The sequence below is a fragment of the Sminthopsis crassicaudata genome, chromosome 1, assembly GCF_048593235.1.
Source record: "Sminthopsis crassicaudata isolate SCR6 chromosome 1, ASM4859323v1, whole genome shotgun sequence".
Lineage (NCBI taxonomy): Eukaryota > Metazoa > Chordata > Mammalia > Dasyuromorphia > Dasyuridae > Sminthopsis > Sminthopsis crassicaudata.
Genome location: NC_133617.1, coordinates 695,388,342 through 695,410,121, shown reverse-complemented (window position 1 = coordinate 695,410,121; position 21,780 = coordinate 695,388,342). Strand labels below are relative to the sequence as shown.

Here is a 21,780-nt window from a genome sequence, read left to right as displayed (position 1 = left end):
AGTCTTAGCCCCTCACTCTTCAGCCAGTGAGGGAATCACAGGACCCAAACATGAGGAGGCTTCTCTAGAACTTTTTGGCCCATCCCAGGCAGAATAGCTGCTACAGAATAGGGAGCAGCACCCAGTACTGGCTGCTACCTCTTAACAGTGCTTGGGAAGGGATGATAACCTTGGTTACAGACTCACAGATTTGGAACTGGCCTTAGAGGTTATTTAGTCCAACCTCGTCATGGTCGCTCCCTTGTGCTCCATTCCTATGGACTTGGGAGTCCGGAAGATGATTCAGATCCTCCTCCCTCACACACTTGGACAAATGACTTAACCTCTCAGCCTCAGTCCCTTCATCTGTGAAATGGGTCTAAAATTAACACCTACCTCACAGGGTTGCTGTGAAGACCAAATGAAATAAAATGTATATAGTACTTTGCAAATCTTAAACTGTTAGATACATTCAGGAAGTACCTTTTGCCTCAGCGGTCTCTCCCCAGATTTCCTTTTTAAGGATGACTGCCTGGAGTCAGGAACCTGAGTTCAAATTTGACCTCAGATACTTCCAAAGAGTATGGGACACTTTCATCCTTCTCCAGCCTTCACTTTGGGGATTATAGACTTTCTCAGCGATGGATAATTTCATCTCCAAACCCTGGTCCAAACTCCATCTTTTTATGTGTCAGCTGCCTCCACTAGAATATAAGCTCCTTGTGAACAGGAATTGTCTTTTTTTTCCCTTCTGTTTGTATTTATTTCTATTTCCAGTGCTTATTAACACAGTCCTTGGTACCTGGTAAGAGTTAATAAATGTATGACTTTAAAAAGCAAACAGTGGTGAGGGTATGAGGGGTGATATTGGGAAGGGTTACAGGCTCTTTAAAGCTCAAAATTCCTATTTTCAAAGCAGACGGATTAGGTGATTTCAGAGAGCACAGGAATGATTTAGAGTTGGGCCAGGAAATGTTCTCAGGCAGCAGCTTCACCCTCTCCCCATCCTCCTACGGACACCCCCCTGCACTGACACACTTCTGTGTTCTTGGCTAGACTAAACAACCCCTAACTGGAAGACCTTGAATGTACCCGATTGCTCTTCTCTAGTCCAGAACTCACAGAAGTCTCAGCCTGATATTTAAAGGGTCTTACTCTACCCATTCTGCAGAGTAGAACAATGGGGTCACGTACACTGGGAGAAATAGGTGCACACAACAACATGAGCAGCAAGGATGCACCCAAAACAAGGCACCATGGGCACTGAACGTGAACATACAGGAGAGGAGACCGTACACACAAAGGACAAGTCCAAGGGGAAATGCCCCTGGGAGAACACACACACACACACAGAATCTGCATCTAGAACAATGCCCAGGGGCGCCTGGTGGACAGAGAGCTGGGCTTGGACTCCAGAGGTCTCTGTTCTCCCTAGCTGGGGGATCCTGGGCAAGCCACTTAATCCCTGCTTCCCTCAGTCTCCTCATCAGCAAGTTAGGGATAACAACAGTACATACTTCCAAGGAGAATCAAGAGAGATCTTGTTTGTAAAGCTCTTAGCACAATGCCTGGCATACAGGGCTAGGCAAAAGTTAGGGTTTCAAAACAAGTATTCCGGGCTATTTTCTCTTATCTATAAGGTCCTGAGATAAGCCTCTCCCCAGTCCTCCAGGGAATATGCTCCAGGGAGAGATAAGAAGTAAGAATTAGGCGCTAGGTCATGAGACAGGAAAGAAAAGGAAGCAGAGACCACAGTCTTCCAGTAGCAAAGCATTGAGTATTTTACAGAAAATCAAGACTACAGCTAAGTTGTACCAAACCCAAATAGAAACTGGGGGCCACGGAACCAGGCGTAAAGATCCCCGAGGGGGCAAAGCCACATATTGACATAATCTATATTCTCTTTCAGTCAGCTGACTGGAGCAGTGGAGAGAGTACTTGTTGAGTGTGTGATCCTGGGTAAGTCACTCTGTTTGCTAGAGAAGAAAAGAGCAAACTTTCTAGCTTCATTACCAAGAAAACCCCAAACAGGGTCATAGCCTGGTTAAAAAGACTCCACCACAACAAATGTTCTTTTCTAATTTTACTTATCTTGTTGAATGTTACTCAGTGACATTTTAATCTGGATGCTCTGCTCTAGCTACAACCTCTTATTTTATGTTATCCATTCTGTAACTATGAGTAGTTTTTTTGTTTGTTTTGCTGAGGCAATTGGGGTTCAGTGACTTGCCCAGGGTCTCACAGCCAGGAAGTGTTAAGTATCTGAGGCCGATTTGAACTCGGGTCCTCCTGACTTCAGGCCTGGTGCTCTATCCACTGTGCCACCTAGCTGCCCTGAGCGCATGATTCTTGAGGGGAATGCGGGGGTCTTTGTGTACCAGGAAAACTGACATTGCCTTTAGCATCTGCTACTGTGCCATATTAAGGGTAAAGTAAGATTCCACTCTGAGTGCTCCAGAGTCACAGAGGCAGATTTAAGAATGTGCCATCGCTTTCTCTGATGTCACTGAGTCTTGGCTCTTAGCTATACCCCAGATGGGCTCTCAGGATTCAAGTTAAGATTCATCTCTAGCACTAATTTCATAGTAACAGCTAGTGTCTAATAGTATATAATATTTATATAAACTTTTAAGCTTTTCAAAGTGCTTTACAAATACTATCTCATTTCATCCTTATAATAGCCCTAGAAGGAAAGTGCTTATGATCATACCCATTTTATAGAAAAGGAGACGGAGGCAGACAGAGAAGTAAATTCACTTGCCCAGGGTCACACAGACAGTATATGTCTGATTCTAAGGCAAACCCTATTTTAATAATTTTATCCTAGTGGCCTTTAGATTTTAACCTACCTTCCTATTCCACAGAGGACTCCATTTTATTTTGGATGTATTGAGGGTGAGGAGTCTGTGTGTGTGTGTGTGTGTGTGTGTGTGTGTTGGCAAAACAACCCTGGGGAGAGATCCTGGACAGAATTTGGTGGCCATTTCTTGACCCTTACCCAATTAGGACCCCTCCTCACCACCACCTCCACACACAGACTTATTGTTCATGGCTGGGCTTGTTTGACTATTTTGCCCTTTAATCCTTGCCAGGATGCAAGCCTGTGGCTGAGCCATTCCTCCCTTGACTTTGCTGACTGGGAAAAATTTAATGCCAAAAGTCCCGAAAGATGTATGCTTTTTCAGCAGACAGTTTTACCTCCCAGATCAGGACAGCCTGCTTTCACTTTTTGGGCCCGTGTTCAGGTGGGGCAGACTAGTGGGCAATGGTGGAAAAATTGAAATCCGATTCCTCAGAAGAGTCTCAGTCTGTGGCACCCTTTCCCCCCACAGAATGGCAGCTTTTAATAAAACAAAACAAAAACAAGGACTTTTAACCTGAGGCCTATGAGGTTTTTTTTCCTTTAATATTTCGATAACTGTCATCTAGTTATATCATATTTTTCTCAGCAATTCTTTGTATTTTTTTGCATTTAAAAAGTGGTTTGTGAACTTTACCAGATTCACACACACACACACACACACACACACACACACACACTCATGAGTTATGAACTTCTGTTTTAAATAAACGAACCTGCAGTTCAGCCACATAATAGCCACATTACAAAAACTTAGTATTAGGAGGGGGTCTGAATTTGGGGATCCTGTGCCTGGCAAACAGGAGACCCTTGGCAAATGCTTGCTGAATTGAATTTCAAAATTAATGAGTGACAGGTAGCCAGCTATCTAGCATCAAGTAAGAATACAAACATCCTCCATCCCCTTTAAGAGTAGAGTTGGCAACTTCTGGAGTTGAACAAACAAATAATAGGAGTGAATGACCTTGGATGGTCAAAAACCCAGAATTCTGCTAAGCCATAAGATTATTGTTGATGTGAGAATGACACTTGCTTCTTGCACCATGTCAAGTAACCTTTGCCCCATCCATCTATCAAAGGGAATGAGGATGGGAGGCAAAGAGATTCTCCTTCCTCTCTTCTCCGTCTTCCCCGGCCAATTTCTTGTACCTAGTTATCTCTGCAACTGTCCCAATCCCTACAGGACTAACTGCACCTATTGCAGGGCCCACCGGAGCTTGCCATATTAGTTTTTGTAGATGCTTAATAAATGCATGTTGATTGACTAATTGACTCAGATTTATTATGACATGGTGTAAAGAACTTCTCTATGTAAACTCCTTCCACCGAGACAGAAAAGTATAATTTATTTATCAGGGTCACTGAGAAGCTTGTGTCATAGTCACATAAATCCTGCCTCCAAGGCTAACTCCTCAATACATTGAAATCGGCTGTCTCAAGTACAGAGATTCTTAACCTGGTGCCAAGGACTCCCAGTCTAGACAGATTTCAAGGGGTTCAAGAATTTGGATAGGAAAAGATTATGCCTTTTACTAGTTACAATGGGAATTTATCATTTTCTTCAATGATTTAAAAACATTATTCTGAGAAGGGGCCCACAGGCTTCAAATGATCCCAGGGGTCCATGATTCAAAAAAGACTGAAGAATTCCTGCTCTAAGAACCACACTAATATATATATATATATAATATATAAGTCAGAACAGGCTTGTTACATCTCACAAATGGGAAAACTCAGCAAGAGGCCCATAGGAAGGAAGTATGCGGAGCCGGTGACATCTCCCTCCTGCCCACTCCCAAGTGCCTACAGAGCACTTCCTTGGAGGCCAGCTCCAGGACACAATGAGGAGAACAAGTTAGGCTGAGGGGTCCCATTACCGGCCTAGGTGAGCCAGGGCCTGGTAAAGCCAAGGAAGCTTCTGAGTCCCAGACAGGGTGACCCCCTGCCTGGCTAACGTCAAACTCACCTTGGCAAGCACGCTGCTGAATGCTCCCGCTGACCTCGGCAGCTCCAGGCAGAGCAGGAGAGGGTGTCTGTGGGACAGCCCGCATTCTGTGTGCTCTTCACTTATCTCTCCTCTCAAAAAGGCCAGAAGTCAGGCTTACAGAATGTGCCTGTGTGAGTCTGTGTCTGTCAATATGGGTACTTGGATCTGTATTCGCCCGCCCATGTCCTTGGGGCAGATTTTAGAGAATGTCAAGATGCTGAGCTGCCCAAAACCTCCAAGACATAGTTCTGAGTTTTTCCAGAGGACAGATTCACAGCTTTATCTGACTTTACCCAATAGTCAGCTAGACTGAGGGAGAAAAGTGAAGACTACAGTAGATGGACACAAAGAAATGAAGCTAGAGAGAGTGAGGAAGAGAGAGGGGGAGAGAAAGATGGGAGAGTGAGAGATGGGGTGGGTAAGAGGGAGAAATAGGGAGGAGACAGGAGGGAAGAAGAGAGAAGGGGAAAGGAAGAGGGGGAAGGAAAAAGAAAGGAGGGAGAGAAAAAGAGGAAGGTGAGAAACAGAGAGAAAGAGGGAGAGTAGAGAGAGGAAAGGGAGGAGAGAGGGGAAGAGAAAGATGGGAGAGATGGGTGGGTGGGAGAGAGAAATAGGGAGGCAAGAGGAAGGAAAATGAGAAAAAGGGAAAGGGAAAAAAGAGGGGTAAGGAGAAAGAAAGGAGGGAGAGAAATAGAGGAAAGAGGGAGAGAAGCAGAGAGAAGGAGGGACAAAAGAGAGGAGAAAGGGGAAGAGAGACAAAGATAGGAGAGAGAGATGGGGTGGGTGGGAGAAATAGGGAAGAGGGATGAGGGAAGAAGAGAGAAAAAAGGGAAGGGAGAGGAGAGAGGAAGGAGGAAGAGAGAGAAAAACAGAAGAAAGGAGAAAAACAGAGAGAAGAAAGAAGAGAAACAGAGAGAGAAGGAGGGAGAGGGAAGAAGGAAGCGAGAAAGAAGGAGAGAAGGGAAAGAGAAGGAGAGAGATGGGGAAATGGAGAAGGGAGAAAAGGAGAAAGAGAGATAGAGGAAAAAAGAAGGAGAAAGAGAGGAAGAGAGAGAGAGGAAGAGAGAGATAGAGCACTCAGTTTCTCTACTTTCACGAAGCCAGAGGAGGAAAACAGCCGGAGAGGAGCACAGGAGACAGCCAGAAGCCTGACACCACCCTCTTTACCTTTTATCTAATGATTGCTTTCTGGAGTTGGTTGTGATACTTTGTCCAGGCCCTCCTGCTCTGCCCTGACTAAGGTACCACTTGGGCTCTCTTTGCTACTTTGGTCTTCTTCCTGTCTTCTCTGCAAATGGGGATCAGATAGATTTGAGACTGGGGAAGGGGAGGGAATGGATCTGACCTGGGCTTTTCTGAAGAGCCAGGAGGACTTTGCAAACTCACTACTTCTTCCTATCTGCTCCCAATCCAGCCTGGGTCATAAATGCCGACCCGGCAGCCTCTGCTTAATCCCCTGGAGCCACCAGACACGTGACAGGGCTGCAGTTCCACAGACCAGTTTGTCTGGAGGAGCAGCTGGTGGGGTGGGTGTGGGGCAAGATGTGGTAGTTGGGACCCAGGGGCAGAGATTACAAGTCTTCCTAAAGGATGTTTCTGGTTCCCGTACAGAACAGGACTGGATTGCAGAGAGGAATGAGATGCTCTGGATCCTTATCTGGTAAAAGCCCTGAAGTCTGGATGCCTTGGGAATTCACACAGTCATGCTCCCCAAATATTGATTCCCCCAAGGAAGACATGCTCTCCCTCTCCCCTTTGGCCAGATAGAGTTCAACCAATATCCAGTGAAAATCTGTGCACCTGCCAAGCCATCCTGATCACCGGGGCTGTTAACCAGATTTTTACTCAATGACACTTAGACGCTGAGACTGCTGCTGGGTCTGACAGTTCCCAGCCCTAAGTTAAGCCCCTAGTGATAATGAAACTAATTCAATTTATCTTGCTTAGGAGCATTTCATTCCAGCATCAGGCTCTGGGGTCCAACAAGAGCTCCACTAACTCCACAGTAACCTCCATTTGCCCTGTTTCTCACTGGCACTCTCAGCTTCAAACCGTGCTAGGCTATTTGGCACATGAGGACATATGGCCGTGTCCTGGTTTTGAGGCTGCTTGGGGGTAAGTCTTATTTGCAGTTAGACAACAAGCTCAAGACTGTTTCTTCCTTTTCTGTACCTGGCATTCGTGCCTAGATTTGCAGTTAGACAACAAGCTCAAGACTATTTCTTCCTCTTCTGTCCCTCGCATTCATGCACAGAATTTGTAGATTGTAAAGAGAAAAAGAACCTTCAAGATCATCCAGACTGATTGTCTCATTTTACAGATGAGGAAACTAAGGCTAAGTGTGGAGAAGTCACAGTGAGTCAGGGGCAGAGCTGGGAACGGAGCCCAGGCCTCTGGATCCCAGCCCAGTGTTCTTTCCATTGTTCCACACTACCTCTAAATAATAAAACACCTCATCTAGCATGCACTTATTTATTTCAAGGATGCTCTACTGCTTGCACTGTGTTAGGCCCTGGGTGGGGATACAGAGGAACATAAGAAGAGACCTTTAGAACACAGTTGGGGATATAAAATATACAGGTACGAAATAGTTTGACGAGACAGAAACAATAGTCAGAGACAATGTCGGATGGACCGCTATCAGGATGACAGACAGGATGCTCAGTAAGTATCAGTTAGGGGACTCAGACTATGATAACACACAATCAGAGGAATATGGCCTTCCTCACCTGCCTGGTTATAAATTACAGACGGTAATGATAAGCATCCAATCAAAATTCACAAATATTTATTAAGTCTCTTGTGTCTATTAAGTCTACTAATGCTAGTCATTGAGGAGGGAGCGGGGATTGGGATAAGACATAATTTCAGTGACATTGGGAATTCCCAGATGAAGAAAGTGCCTTTTTCAAGGCCAGCTGGCACCTTCTCTAGCTCTTAAGAGTCATTCTAAAAGACTTAATGTGATTTACCAAGTGTTTTAAGATCATAGGATTTGAACTCAGGTTTTTCCCTGAGGTTGGCTCTCCAGCCATGACAGCATAGAAGCATAGGAAAAGAAAAAAAAAAAGATGATTCCCTACTTTTAAGGGGTATCCATTCTGTGGGATGGCAAGGGGAGCGATGGCGTATGCAGACAAGTTGAATACAGAGTAGAATGTAATGGACAAAGGATGCTAGACCAGATGCTCAAGCAATATCTGAGAAGAGGGAAAAAATACTTTGGGCTAGGAGGCTTGGAGGAGGCTTCACAGAGGAAGAGATAACCTGAGCTGGGTGCTGGGAAGGATCCTAGGAGGCAGAGGTGAGGAGGGAGACAGCAAATGTCTGATCAAATTCACAGGAGTGGGAACAGCAACAGCTAGGAGCTTAGTTTAGTTGGGATGTGAGTGCATGGAGGAGAAAGACATGAAGAAAAGGTCAAAGCCAGGAGGAAGAAGGTCATGATTAAGGTTTGCATTTTATGGACATGGAAGGTTTTTGAGTAGGAGAGGCCTCTGGAACGTAGACAATGACCTGGGGTGAGGGTGGGGGAGAACTTGATGCAAAAGAACCAATTAAGAGGCTATCACCCAAAATAGCCTTGTATTTGGCAGTCTAAAAGAACTGAATTTAAATCCCTTCAGTAGTATTCACTAGCAGTATAATCACTGGTAAATCAAATTCTCTGGGCTCTATTTATTTATCTGTAAAATGGGATAATAAGACCATTAGCTAACTATTGGGAATTGGGAGCCTCCACAGAGATAATATATGTAAAGTGCTTTATAGACTTTAAAGACTGAAGGAAATGTAAATTATAATACAAGTCAGAGGCACCCACTTCTTCATTTCTTAGCCATATTTCTGTCTATCTACCCTTTAATTTACAAAAGCTTCCCAGGAATCAAATCTTGACTACTTAGTCATAGTGTATATAATTATGTGACTTCAAAAACAACATAGATCACACATGGAGTGTCAGTTCAGCATTCAACACATACATATATAATCTCACATATATAGAATTATATAATCAAATAGATATTTGTACAATTTAGGTTTAAAGTTTTTGGTTTTTTTTTTTTTCTCCTTTTAGCTTAAGTGTTTAAGGAGAGATTTCTTTCTTGCAAGCAACTGATACAATTATTCTTTTACCTACAACTTGGGTGTGTTTAAAAAAAAAAAAAGTGTATCTTTACACATAGTTCGAGTTGGCTTCCTATTATAGTATTTGCTTCATTCCAGAAAGGGAAATTAACTTGATCGATTGGTACCAAAACCCCCAAAGCATTAAAAGAATGTGTAAACATAATCTTTCCAAAGCAAAAATCAGACCCTCTCTTGCTCAAGGATTTTCAATCGCTCCCTACTAGGAAAAAAGATAACCTCCCTAGCTTGGCATTTAAAGCCCCAACATGGCTCCAGTCAACCCTTTGTAGGATTATTTCACATTAATCCTCCCCATGAATAACTAAATAACTCTCCATTCCAGTCAAACTGGTCCACCTGAGTAGACCTGTAAGAACCCAGGAGGTCATTGGCAAGGTCTAGGCCACATGCCGACATTCCTACTGCAAATAAACATTTATAGGGGTGGGGAATTAAGATTTAGATGCAATTTAAATTGGATAATATAACAAGTTGCTACTAACTCACAAAAGGTAAGACCTTTATGGAAAGGTTTTTAGGACTCTACCAGGAAACCCTTAATAACATATCACCAGGCAGCTTAAATGGAACTAAAGTCACACCCTATTGCTGTTGGATATGCTGAATAATGTAACATTTCAACGATCCCCCAGGGTGAGCTGTTATTAAAATACCTTGGCACTTACCATTTTAAAAAGACTATATTACCATCAGGATGAATTCCCACTGAGTCCCCAGAAAATAAAAGACATAGCTAATGTGTAAAAAGAGAAATTGTCCCCAGAAGGCAAAGCCGAAGAGGGACTGGAGAGTGTCTGGGTGTATCAGTCACTTATAGGGGCAGTCATTTATGGTGGTCACATACGATGGTGTTTTCTCAGGGGAGTTTGGGAGAACCAGAAATGGTTAGAGAATGACCTTGGGCTACCTTGATTGCAGCAGCAGAGTGTGGGGGACTAGAAGTCAGGAGACCTAACTGAGCTCAGTCTGAGCTAAAGTGGGCTGAGGGACAGGTAAGTTAAACACCTAAGGTCACATAAGGAGTGTCAGGATCAGGCTTCAAAGTGATTCCAAACATGGAACTCTTTCCATTGTATCCCATAACTTCCTTCAGCATCTCACAGTTTATGATTCTAAATCCTGGCCACCTCTCTGAGCCTCTACTACTTCCATCAGCAAAATGGCATTGGCAATATTTCTTTCCTAATTTGGGAGTCTGTAAAGGCCCACCAAGCCCTACAAGCTGGGCTCCATGATCCTAAAATAGACTACCCTTCCTCTTTCCTCTGAGTTGTTGAATTAGAGATGAGACGACTCAACAGAATCTTTAATGAGAAATATTGTTTTTTCTTCCAAAAACATTGGGTCTTCGGCTTCCAAACCTCAGCCCCTGACTCACTATTTAAATCCTGCCTCAGACTGGTTGTATTACTCTGAGCAAGTCACTTAACTGATATTTGTTTCAGTTTCCTCAACTGTAAAATGGGGATAATTATAGTACCTGTCTCTCAGCATTGTTTTGAGGAACAGATGACTTAATATTTACAAAGCACTTAGTACAGTACTTGGCACATAGTAGTTGCTACATAAATGCTAGCTATTGTTATTATTATTAACTTCTAACTATGATATCCTATCCCTAAGGTATAAGGACATTGCAAAGCTGGCCCTTAGGGCATCAAAACCCTTAGAGCAGACCCAATACTGTAGTCTCTACGCTGCACAGCACTGTGGGAATTCTGCAGCACTGGAGCACTCATTTACATCTCAAAACCCAAACCCTTTCTACTTGGGGTGGAGGGGTTTCTGAAGTCACAGTGCAGAGGGTGAATTCTACCACGGATTCCAACCTTGAAAAGAAAGGATAGTCCTTTTAAATTTTAAAAGAGAGGCATATGCATAAATATAGATAGGGACCTGCATATGCACACATTTTATACAGTATGTACAGAAACACAGTATATTGCTGGTAAGAAACTTGTTTTCAAATTTTCTATCTTGGAAATACTGCTGGTGGTCAATAGAGTTGATTAGGGTAGAGGAGCAGGGAGAAAGAAGGGGCTCTTTCTTCTTTGATGATGCCACTGGAATGAAAGAAGGGGGAGGATCTTTTATGTCCTTATGTTCTGCAGGGATAATTTACACAAGAAATAGAAGGAGAGAAGAAAGGAGGGAAGAGGAAAAAAAAGGAGCAAGAGAAGGGTTATAAAGAGGCAAAGGGAAGAAAGAAGAAAAGAAAAAGAGAAAGGAGGAAGAAAAGAAGATGGAAGGATGAAGGAGAGGAGGAAGACAGAAAAGAAGGAATACAAGACTTGGAAAGAAGGAGGAGGAGGAGGAAAAAGAAAGAAAGAATTGAGAAAGGAGAAGGAGGAAGAGAAGGATAGGAACAGGAAAAGGAGCAGGAAGAGGGGGAGAAGAAGAAGGAGAAGAAGAAGAAGAAGAAGAAGAAGAAGAAGAAGAAGAAGAAGAAGAAGAAGAAGAAGAAGAAGAAGAAGAAGAAGAAGAAGAAGAAGAAGAAGAAGAAAGAAGAAGGAGAAGAAGAAGGAGAAGAAGAAGAAGAAGAAGAAGAAGAAGAAGAAGAAGAAGAAGAAGAAGAAGAAGAAGAAGAAGAAGAAGAAGAAGAAGAAGAAGAAGAAGAAGAAGAAGAAGAAGAAGGAAGAGGAGAAAGAGGAGGAGAAAAGGAGGAGGAGGAGGAGAAATACACCTTTCATGATTTTTCTCTGTTCCTTTCATGCTGTTATCTGGGGCTTGCTCATGTCCTTTCTCATGACTCTAGCAGGCTTAGTTCTTGGCTGATGTCCATCATGACCATTAAAAAAAAAGGATGGAAATCCCATGGCCAGGCTCCTAAAGCTCCAGCCCTGCTAAGCCGGTCACATGGAGGCCACATGAGGCCACCTCCCCCACCAATACACCCTGGCACCCCCCCCCTCCAGAAGGAAGACCTGGCTAGCCTGCATCATCCACAGCTGTGCCCTAAAAGGCGGGTCTAAGGTCTCTGCATCCTCCTCTCGTTCCCCCAAAACATTGTCTCCTCCATGGCCCTTAGCCTTCCTGCAGCCTAGTTTACAAAGGCTTGAAAGGATCTTCTTTGCTGGTGGTGGAGTGGGGAGCTCTGATTATTCATTTCATTTGCTCAGTAGACACCTCCAGCTATGAATGTTTAGCTTGCATGGAGTGAAGAAGCCCAAAAGGGGTTCTCAACTGCTCTTCTCTGCCCGTTCATATCCTCCCTGTCTTTCAGGGCTCAGTTTCTTCTAGGAAGCTTCCCTGAGCCCACTCGGCTCCTGTCATCCTATGCTGACCTTTGTCTTCAGAGCCAAGGTACCATGTTTCATCATTGTCTCAGGTTGATCTTATCTTCTCAAATAGTACTTTGAGCACAGGAACTGAGTTCTTAGGAATGTAAGTTCTTTGCCATCAGTAGTTAACCATGTGACAGAGACACATGAGCTGCACTGGACAGAGTGCTGGGCCTGGAGTCAGGAAGATTCATCTTCCTGAGTTCAATTCTGACCTCAGACATTTACTAGCTGGGTGACCCTAGGAAAGTCTCTTATCCCTGTTTGCCTCAGTTTCCTCATCTGTAAAATGAAGTGGAAAAGAAAATGGCAAATGACTTCAGTGTGTTTGCCAAGAAAACCCCAAATGAGATGATGAAGGGTGAGACACAAATAAACCAGTGATCTCAAACAAGATATTGTCCCCCCTCCCTCACAAGGCTGTTTTCTCAAATGAAGAGTTTGGATTAGATTTATCTCTAACGTGTCTTTCTACTCTAAGAAGCTGTGATTCTATGATTCCACTGACTCAATATTTCCCTCACATTCTCTTGGCAATTCTAGCACACAGTAAATGCCCAAGAAAATGAGAGTTGTCCTACGTGCACAGAAAGTGATAGAATGGGCATCTAATAGGGATGTTATAAAGTACGGGATGACTATGCTAAGTAACCCTGAGAATTTCCTCTACTTCTCAAGATACTAATGAGATCAATGTAGGCTGGAATAATATAACATCTTGGGATTTTAGAGCTGGAAGGGACCTTCAAGATTATTTAATATAAAGCCATCATAATCTTCCCACCTTCCAGTAACAGGGAGCTTACTACCTCAAGAGACAGCCTGGTCTAGGCTTGGACAGATTTGATTGTTAATAAGTTCTTTTCAATAAGTTTCCTGATAAAAGAAAACCCATCTTTCTCCTCTTCTCTGAATTTCTCCAGCACTCCAGCCTGAATCTCATAATAACACTCCGAGAATGAGATGCAAGATTACTTAATGTTTTCAAACTGGACCCAAGTCAAGCTGCAGATGCTGAAAACCAATCAAGCGAGATGAATGGCCTTTGTAGGGCCCCAATATGCAGCTCATCTTTGTGGCTGCTCTCTTCTCCAGGTGGAACTCTTGGATCTGGGACATTGAAAGAGGGGCTGCTTGAGAGGGTTGCTGATTTTGCTACAAAGAGGCTCCGTGGGACATGGCTGAGCTCAAAGCCTGAACCCGTTCAAGTTTTTGGCTCAGCGAACCAAGCCGAAAAGGCATCGGAGCTAGTTCTCTTGAGTACACGTTTTGGAGAGGGTATGTGATGGACAATCCCAGAGAACCGAAAGACAGGACATGAGTCAGAAACATAGAGCCAGCTGCCACAGCAAAGTATCCTGGAAAGAATTTTGCTCTAGGAGAATGGAATTCCTTCCTGGCTCCGCTCCTAACTTTCTGGATGACCTTCACCTACCCTCAGTTTCCTCATTTGTAAAATGGAGCAACAGATTTAGATAGATGACCTCTTAAAGGTTCTTTCTCCAGCTTTAAAATTCTGTTAAGGCAACTTAAGACAACTGGATCCGATGAGTTATTTTCTACAGTATTCCCAAAAATATAATTTAAAACCGCACTAAGACTTTTGGGACACGCTGTATTTCCTCCGCCTTCAATGTACCTCTTTTCTTTATGGTCACAATGCCCTTGCTACAGAGGTTGGCCAGAATGGCACAGTGGGCATTAGCTGCCTGGGTAGCTGCCATGTAGGGAAGTACCTACCTCCCCTCACTTTTTCTAATCAGTTCCTCCACTGATTCCCAAATTCCATTTACAGACTCCCAAGGTCTAGCTAACGCTAGTCTCAGCTGGCTAGTTTCAAGATTTACTCCTTATAAAGAGACAAGGAAGAAGTCACTTTGAGAGCCCAGCATCTCATCCCATTGCACCAGCAACGTCTACCAGGGCTTGACTTATTTTTCTGCCTTTGCTTAGGAACGAGTACTCTCGGCGGGTCCACCGGTCAGCTGGGGAGGATGTCGGGAGACACTCAGATTTCCAGCTCATTTGCTCCCATAGTAAATCAGGTGTGACCACCTGAACCCTAAGCATTTTAAAGTAGCAGCTGCAAATACGGAAATCTCATAACAGATAAAACTGCGCCAAAGAATAGGACCCTCCCCCCACCCCCCATCAGGCCCACTTTCTCCTTTGCAAACACGAGCACACAAAAACAAACAGAAACTCGGGCTCCCAGCCGTAGCAGTGACCTCAAACTTCCAAGCACTCTGCTCACAGCCGCCCATCTGCGCTGCTCCGGAGCCCGGGTCCCAAAGTCTGGGATCCTCCAAACCTGTCACCGTTACTTTTTTTCTGTCACTTCAGCGATTCGACCCCTCGGAGTGTCAGGCCGGGGGAGCCACACCCCTCCTCGGAAAACCGCGACCTACTTATGTCAAGCAGCCCAGGTCCCCTGCTTGCTCCTCTCTCTTCCCCCCACCCCCTCCTTCGGCGAAGGGTTTCACGGTGACATAAGCTTGCCAGTTTGCAAATTCGTTCCGGAGATACTTCGCCCTCGCTGGCGCAGCCGCTGGTGGGCCCACGGTGCCCCGCTGGAGCTCCGGCTCGGCCTCGGGGGAACGCAGCAGGGCAGATGTGGAGGGTGACCGGCGACCCCGGCCGAAGCTGCTCATGCCCGGAACCCCCGGCAAGTGAGAGGTGCCCTAGCCGGGAGGAGGGCCGCTCCCGGAGTCCGGGGAGATCCGAGCCCTCCCCCGCCCCCCTTCAGAAAGCCCGGCCGCGCACCTGCTACCCCGGCTCCTGCGGGAGACGAGCACGAGGCGAGGCAAAGGACGGAGATGGGCGCAAAGCGGGGCTCCTGCCCAGTCCTCGGGGCTTCCCTCGCTCAGCGGGAGGGGCCCTCAGTTTCCCTCGGCTTCTCCAGAACCGCGCTACCGATGTGCAGGCGCCGGTTTCCCCGGAGCTCCCCCGTAACTGCCCCCCCGGCTGCAGAGGGGCCCCCCGAACCGTCAGCACCCCAGGGGAGCCCGGGCTGCAGCCCCCAGCCCTGCTCTGTCCCCGGGCACGGAGAGCAAGGCGGCGATCCCGCCGAGGTGCTCGGCCCTCGGGACTCCGTGGCCGCCACCCCCTTCCCCGGCCAGCTCCCGCAAGCCATCCCCCGGTTCTGGCGGCGGCTGCACGGCGCGCTGCCGCACCGTCCTGACCGCACTGCATCAGCCCGCCCTGCCTACCTCTGACTTCATCCCTTCCCCGCCGCGGCTCTCCGCTCCGCTCGCAGTGCCGAGTGCCCACGGCCAGCCAGGTGCAGGGCTCTGCCCGCTGCTCTCGCCGCCGCCGCTCTCGCCCGCTCGGGAGACCGGCGCTTTCAGAGTGGGGAGGGGTTGGGGAGGGCGGGGACCCAGGGGTGCCGAGGAAAGGGCGTGGGGGGGGCTGGCCGGAGGCAGGGCGGGGGCTCCCTGATTCTTCCCAAATCCCAGGGAGGCTGGCAAGTGGCAGCGGCGCTCCGGGCGGCCAGCACAGTGCGGCTCGCTCGCCCTCCCGGGCTCCCCCTCCTCGGACGCTCTCGCTCGTCCTCGCTCCCTCCCCCGCCGCAGCTCCCGCAGAAGGAGTCTGAGTAATGCTCCATCTCTGGGTTGACACGGGCCAGACAGCAGTCCCCATTACAAGGTCAGCTGCCCGGCTGGCAGATGCCCCAGATTGGCCAGGGCCGTGCGCACGAGGTGCCCGCGGCCCCGCAGGGTCACCTCTGGGGGAGATGCTGCCCAGCCCCTTCCTTCTCAGCTGCGAGCCCGTGCCTCTTCCCCAGCTGATGATCCCCCAGCCTCCACTCCTTCACCTTTCCAAGCCGGCAATCATCTTGGAAGACTAGTTTCCTCAGTCATAGAGGGAGCGAGTAGAAAGAAAACATCACCTTTGACATTGTATCAAAGTCCCCCCTTTTCCCGTGTCAGAACAATGCACTTATGGAGCACGGCCGGGTTCCCAAGGAGGGCAATGTCTCCAGCTGCTCCTACTCTGAGAGGGATGAGGAGACAGAACTTCTCCCCTAATCACTTTCACAGCTTTGGCGTCTCTGGACCCCAGGACGTTAGAGATCCCCGGGGGTGGGCACTCACAGAAGTCAGGCCCGAATTTCCATCCCCCCGCCCCTGCTCAGCTTGGCCCCTAAAGACCAGCACTAGCTTCTTTCTCCCCTCATTGATTTGATGGGGGTAACTGCCTACTACCTTCGCTCTAATTTTATGGTATCCGAGGATCTGTCTCAAGGGTAAGCACACTTTGGCCCTCATAAGGCCCCCATAACTGCTGAGATGTCTAAGCCATTCAGATTTTCATCTGTTAATTAGGGGGTACAGATGGAGTTTTTAATTTTAGCCCAACTGTCGCAAAGCCCTTCAGCACCCTAAGTTTGCCAACTACTCAATGGCCAGGTCACTCCCCAAGGTCAAATCAGTCCCTGTTTCTAGCTGTTCTCATGGCCCCCACAATTCTTTTTTTTTTTTTCCCCTGAGGCTGGGGTTAAGTGACTTGCCCAGGGTCACACAGCCAGGAAGTATTAAGTGTCTGAGACCACATTTGAACTCCAGTCCTCCTGAATTCAAGGCTGGTGGCTCTATCCACTGTGCCACCTAGCTGCCCCCCCCCCCAACGATTCTTTTATCCAATTTTCTTCTCTCTCCATTGTTGCACCATTTCCCGAATTCAAGACAATAGATCCTAAGGGGTTCCTTTCAGTACCAACAGTCCATATTTTATTTACCTGATCTGGTCTCAATGAGCATTACAGAGAAGGCAGAAAGGAAAAAAAGTCCAATTTCTGGGAGAGAGAAACCTTTAGATCTCAGGACACAAAAGATCTTGGAAAGGAAATGAGAAAAACACTAGATTGGTTTGGGGAAGACACCCCAGGAGAGGGAGAAGGGCAAGTCCATGTCTCAAGCTCTGGGCTGTGACGTAATGGGAGAAAGTGAAATATCTGGTAATTTCTGATTCTAACAAATTATTCTTGATAGCTAAGTACTAAATTTGATTGTTCTTATCCCCCTAAGGAGTATCATCCTCTAAATTTCAGCATGAAGGGTAAATTGCCTCCATCCAATTGCATGCTTTAATTTCTAGAGAGAGAAAGAGTGAGTAGCTCTCTCCCTTGGACCCAGCCAGATCTGCTCATCCTCCCAGCACTGCAGCTGCATGATTTGGTTTCTCTCCTCTTTGAACCCCTTAATACAGCTCAAAAAGCTCAATTCCGGGTACCACACTTTAAGATGGACAGACTAGACAAACTAGATCCTTCTAGTTAAAGAATTGTGACTATGATGGTGAGAGGAGTGGAACTGTTTTTGTATGAGTAATAGTTAAAGGAATGGAGAGTATTTAGCTTAGAGAAGTAAACTATTAGGGAAGGGCATTTACATATCTTTAAATATCTGCAAAATTGTTATGAAAGAGAAGGAAACAGATTTATTCTGTAATTCTCCAGAGGACAGAACTAAGGCCAATGGATGAATATTAAAGGGTTAGGGTTATATTATAACAATTATATTATATATTAATTATCTTATATTATTATTATTATATTATATTATAACAATTTCTAACAATTAAGAGCTGCTTTTATTTTCTTACATTCTCAGTATTCACAAACTGACCCAAATCCATTTTTAAATGGATACAGTCTTATTGTTAAAATATTCCTGGTGCTAAATGGTACATCATAGGCTGCTTCTATAGTAGTGAGTTCTTCATTAATGGAAATGTTTAAGCAGGTTGGATAACTATCTATTTGGTATGTTGTATAGGGAATTACTGTGCTAAAACATTAGTTAGGTTACAACTAACACAGTGTAGGGACAGATCTGTGGACAGAAGAGCTGGGTTTGGATTTAAATTTTGGTAATTAATGATTGTGTGATTTTGTAGAGCTAAATAGACCTTAGTTTCCATGTTTGTGACCTCTTCTAAGTTGAAATTCTATGTCCTGGTCTTAAGATCTTGGGCAAGTCATTTAGCCTCTTTCCATCAGTTTCCTTATCTGGAAAATGAGGATTATGATGTTGGCGTTACCACAGAGTTACTGTGCGGAAAGTGCTCTGTGAACTGTAAAATGCTGAATGAATGTAAGTTGTTATTGCAGATGACCTTTAAGGTCCCTTCCTCCTCGGATCCCATTGCTTCTTTATTATTTTTCTTTAAACTCAGCAAAACTCCACTTCCTTTTAATTTCCTCATGTAGACTCTCTATAGGATCGAGCTGTCTCTTTGGGTCAGAGTTCAGACACCCTTGTTAGCAACAGGAGTGACACAGCACTCATCAAGTATGGTGGTGTCAAGGCCATAGGGAAGTCCAGTTCCCAGAACAGGAAGCACCTTATTGGGGCCCTCTTGGTCATCCCCACCACAAGCTGACCAGTCTCTAATACAACTTTGAAACATCCATCCCTTTGCCACGAAACAATCTTCCAGATGTGGATGAGAGAACTAAGTAGCCAGTTTCAGATTCTCTAATACTAAGTATCCCAACTCAGTCCTCTTCAAGATGGGCATGAGGGATTTCTCAGGAAGTCCCACCTCACTGAGAATAGAGACTAAATGGAAATTCTATTCTCCCCAGTAGTTCAAAGAGTCTTCCTTTCCCTTCTCTTCCATGTTGCAAAATGTCCCTGGGATGAAAGCAAGAGGGGATTTGGGAGTTTTGGAAAGAATATTAGACTGGGAGACCTAGCCTCAACTCTGGCATTCATTCCCCGGAGAATTGTCACAGGAGGAATTGCTTCATATATTTGGCCTTTCTTTACCCATTTAGAAAATAAGGAAGTAAGGCAAGATGATTTCAAAACGTACTTCCCATTCTATGAGTCTTGGAGGGACAGTGTGGTACAAGAGAAAGAACATCACACTTGGAGGCAAAAATTGTGGGTTTGAATTCTGGCTGTGTAGTGTGGTGAAGGGGATGGAGTAGTGGGCTTGCAGTCAGGAAAAACTGAGTTTAAATCCAGCCATAGATGCTTACTCTTTGTGTGACCCTGGACAAGTCCCTTAACTCTGTTTACCTCAGTTTTCTCATCTATAAACCGAGCTGGAGAAGGAAATGGCAAACCACTGCAGTATATTTGCTAAGAAAACTCCAATTGGTCACAGAAGGTCAGATTCCATGACCAACATAAGGAAGGAAGGAAAGGAGCATCCTTAAGAGACATCTCTTCAGATCCTAACACCCACCCTGGGAAGTTGACCTCTAAAGTTCTTTCCAGCCCCAGGTGGAGGATCTACGGAGGAAAGTCTACTATGGCTTCTCTTCCTCCCTTACAAACTTTTCAGGCAAGGGTATGAGAGCCACAAGCAGCCCGCCTTGTCCCTGCTTCCAATTTGAAGCACTCACTGGATAAGCGTGCATCCAACAGCTCCATGGGGGATACAAAGGACAAGGATCTCGTACCAGATGGCCTGCGTCTGTCTACCTGCTTCTCCCCCAAGACCTTGCACCCTGGCTCCTCGGAAGCTATTAGAATGCCATTCTTTCAGGGAAAACCCTCACTAAAGATTCTAACCCTCTTCAAAGACTGTCACCTGGGACTGACATTGCCTAATGGATGGGAAGGTACTTTGAAAAAGTTAAAAGCGTTAATTGAATGTAAGAACGTATCATCACAGCTTCTATTGTACCATCAATTCACCGTGCCATCACTGCCACCTCTGACAATTGTGTCCTTTTTTTCAATGTGGTGTGATGGAACGTGCCCTGGGCTTGGAAATCAGGAGGCTTGGGTTATACAGGGTCAACTCTGCCACTAACTAGTTATGTAATCTCCAAACAGTGACTCCCCCTCTCTGGATTTCAATTTCCTTGTCTATAAAGTGAGAGGGGTGAGGCAAGTGATTTCCAAGCTTCCTTCCAGATGTGCTAGTCAGTGATCTAAGATCTAAATACTGTTTCAAAAATATCCTTACTCCATTTTTGGTATCCAAATTAGATGTGACCTCAGTTCAGCATACAAAGGAGAGACCCTTTAGGTGAAGTGACTTAAAGGGACAGAGCAGGTTATTGTGCTGGTGTCTAAAGCATAAACATAATTTCTCTGTAATAGTCTCTTTATATTCCCCACTCTTCTTCCATATTGCTCACCTCATGTGCTGGTGAGGAGGCTAAGATCAACCACATAGGTATAGTAGTTTGGGAACCTTCCAGCTGCCGAAGAGACATGTGCTTAGCCGGAGCCAGATGTGGAAATGTTTTGAGTGGCACATAAGGGACCCCATTAACTTTTTATTGAATTATAAGATTGCTATGCCCCTAAGACATAGTCGGGAAGTTAGGTGGGACAGTGGATAGAGGACCAGGATTGGAGTCAGGAAAACTCATCTTCCTGAGTTCAAATCTGGCCTCAGACACTGTGTCACTTTGGCCAAGGCACTTCACTTTTTTGCCTCAGTTTCCTTATTTGTAAAATGAGCTGGAGAAGGAAATGGCAAGCCACTCCAGTATCTTTGCCAAGAAAACTCCAAATTGAGTCATAAAGAATCACACATAGGGGCAGCTAGGTGGTGCAGTGGATAGAGCACTAGCCCTGAAGTCAGGAGGACTTCCTAGCTGTGTGACCCTGGGCAAGTCACTTAACCCCAAATACCTCAGGAAGAAGAAGGAGGAGGAGGAGGAGGAGAAGGAGAAGAAGAAAAGAAGAAGAAGGAGAAGAAGAAGAAAAAGAAGAAGAAGAAGAAGAAGAAGAAGAAGAAGAAGAAGAAGAAGAAGAAGAAGAAGAAGAAGAAGAAGAAGAAGAAGAAGAAGAAGAAGAAGAAGAAGAAGAATCATATACACACAATTGAAATGACTGAAGAACACTGATTTCTGGGCTGGTTGACATGGGTCACCCACACCTTTAACTCTTGTTAGGTTTCCCCTTACATTGGAAGCCAGTGAGCTGTCAAGATTACAGGTGTTGAAATTTCAAATAGACTATTTTTTTCTTTGTGTATATAAAACTCTGGTGAGAAGTTTTATAGACAAGGAAGTTAAAATGAGTTATTTCAATCCAAATATAGATCGTTATTGCTCACATTCCTTTGCCTTTCATTCTCCTTAATCTTGACCCAGCCCCGCTTTATGGACTTTCTTCTACAATTTTATTTCAGAGTATCCATGTATCAGCCAAACTGGATTACCCAGAGTTCTGCAAACTCATTGTTTTCCTGCCTTCTCTTGGGCTATTCCTTAGTCCCAGAATGCCTCCCACCCACACACCATCTCTGCCAGTTAAAATCCTATAAAGATGCAGCAAAGCTACCTCCTCTGGGAAGTCTTCCCTGATATCCCCTTCCTCAAATGTCCCATAGTCCAGCTTGGCAGGAGTGTAGAGCATTGATGATATCCAGCTCTTGGAGACAGCTCTGCGCTTTCTGTCCTGCCTTTGTTCACCCTTCCTCACAGGGTTTCATTTTAACGAGCGTCGCTTATTAGAGAAGAGACCAAATTTTGACACAGACCGTGGTGAATTCTTTGTGCTGTGATGGAGTAGCCTGCATCATCCTCCCTGTCCCCATCTCCTGTT

At 45.5% G+C, this 21,780-nt stretch overlaps 1 protein-coding gene across 9 annotated transcripts in view; it reads right to left on the bottom strand.

The window, feature by feature from the left end:
• IQSEC1 (IQ motif and Sec7 domain ArfGEF 1) overlaps positions 1 to 21,780 on the bottom strand; it is a 740,816-nt gene that overhangs the window by 145,708 nt on the left and 573,328 nt on the right. Inside the window, exons 1-2 of one of the 9 annotated variants that reach the window (XM_074283687.1) lie at positions 5,994 to 6,232; positions 4,806 to 5,012 (exon numbers count right to left, since the gene is read on the bottom strand). The exons of 7 other annotated variants lie outside the window; for them this stretch is intronic. The gene's annotated coding sequence lies outside the window, so the exon portion shown is untranslated. Of the gene's footprint in view, positions 1 to 4,805; positions 5,013 to 5,993; positions 6,233 to 15,468; positions 15,605 to 21,780 lie in introns of those variants that run through there. One more of the 9 variants, XM_074283689.1, reaches the window with a different exon arrangement.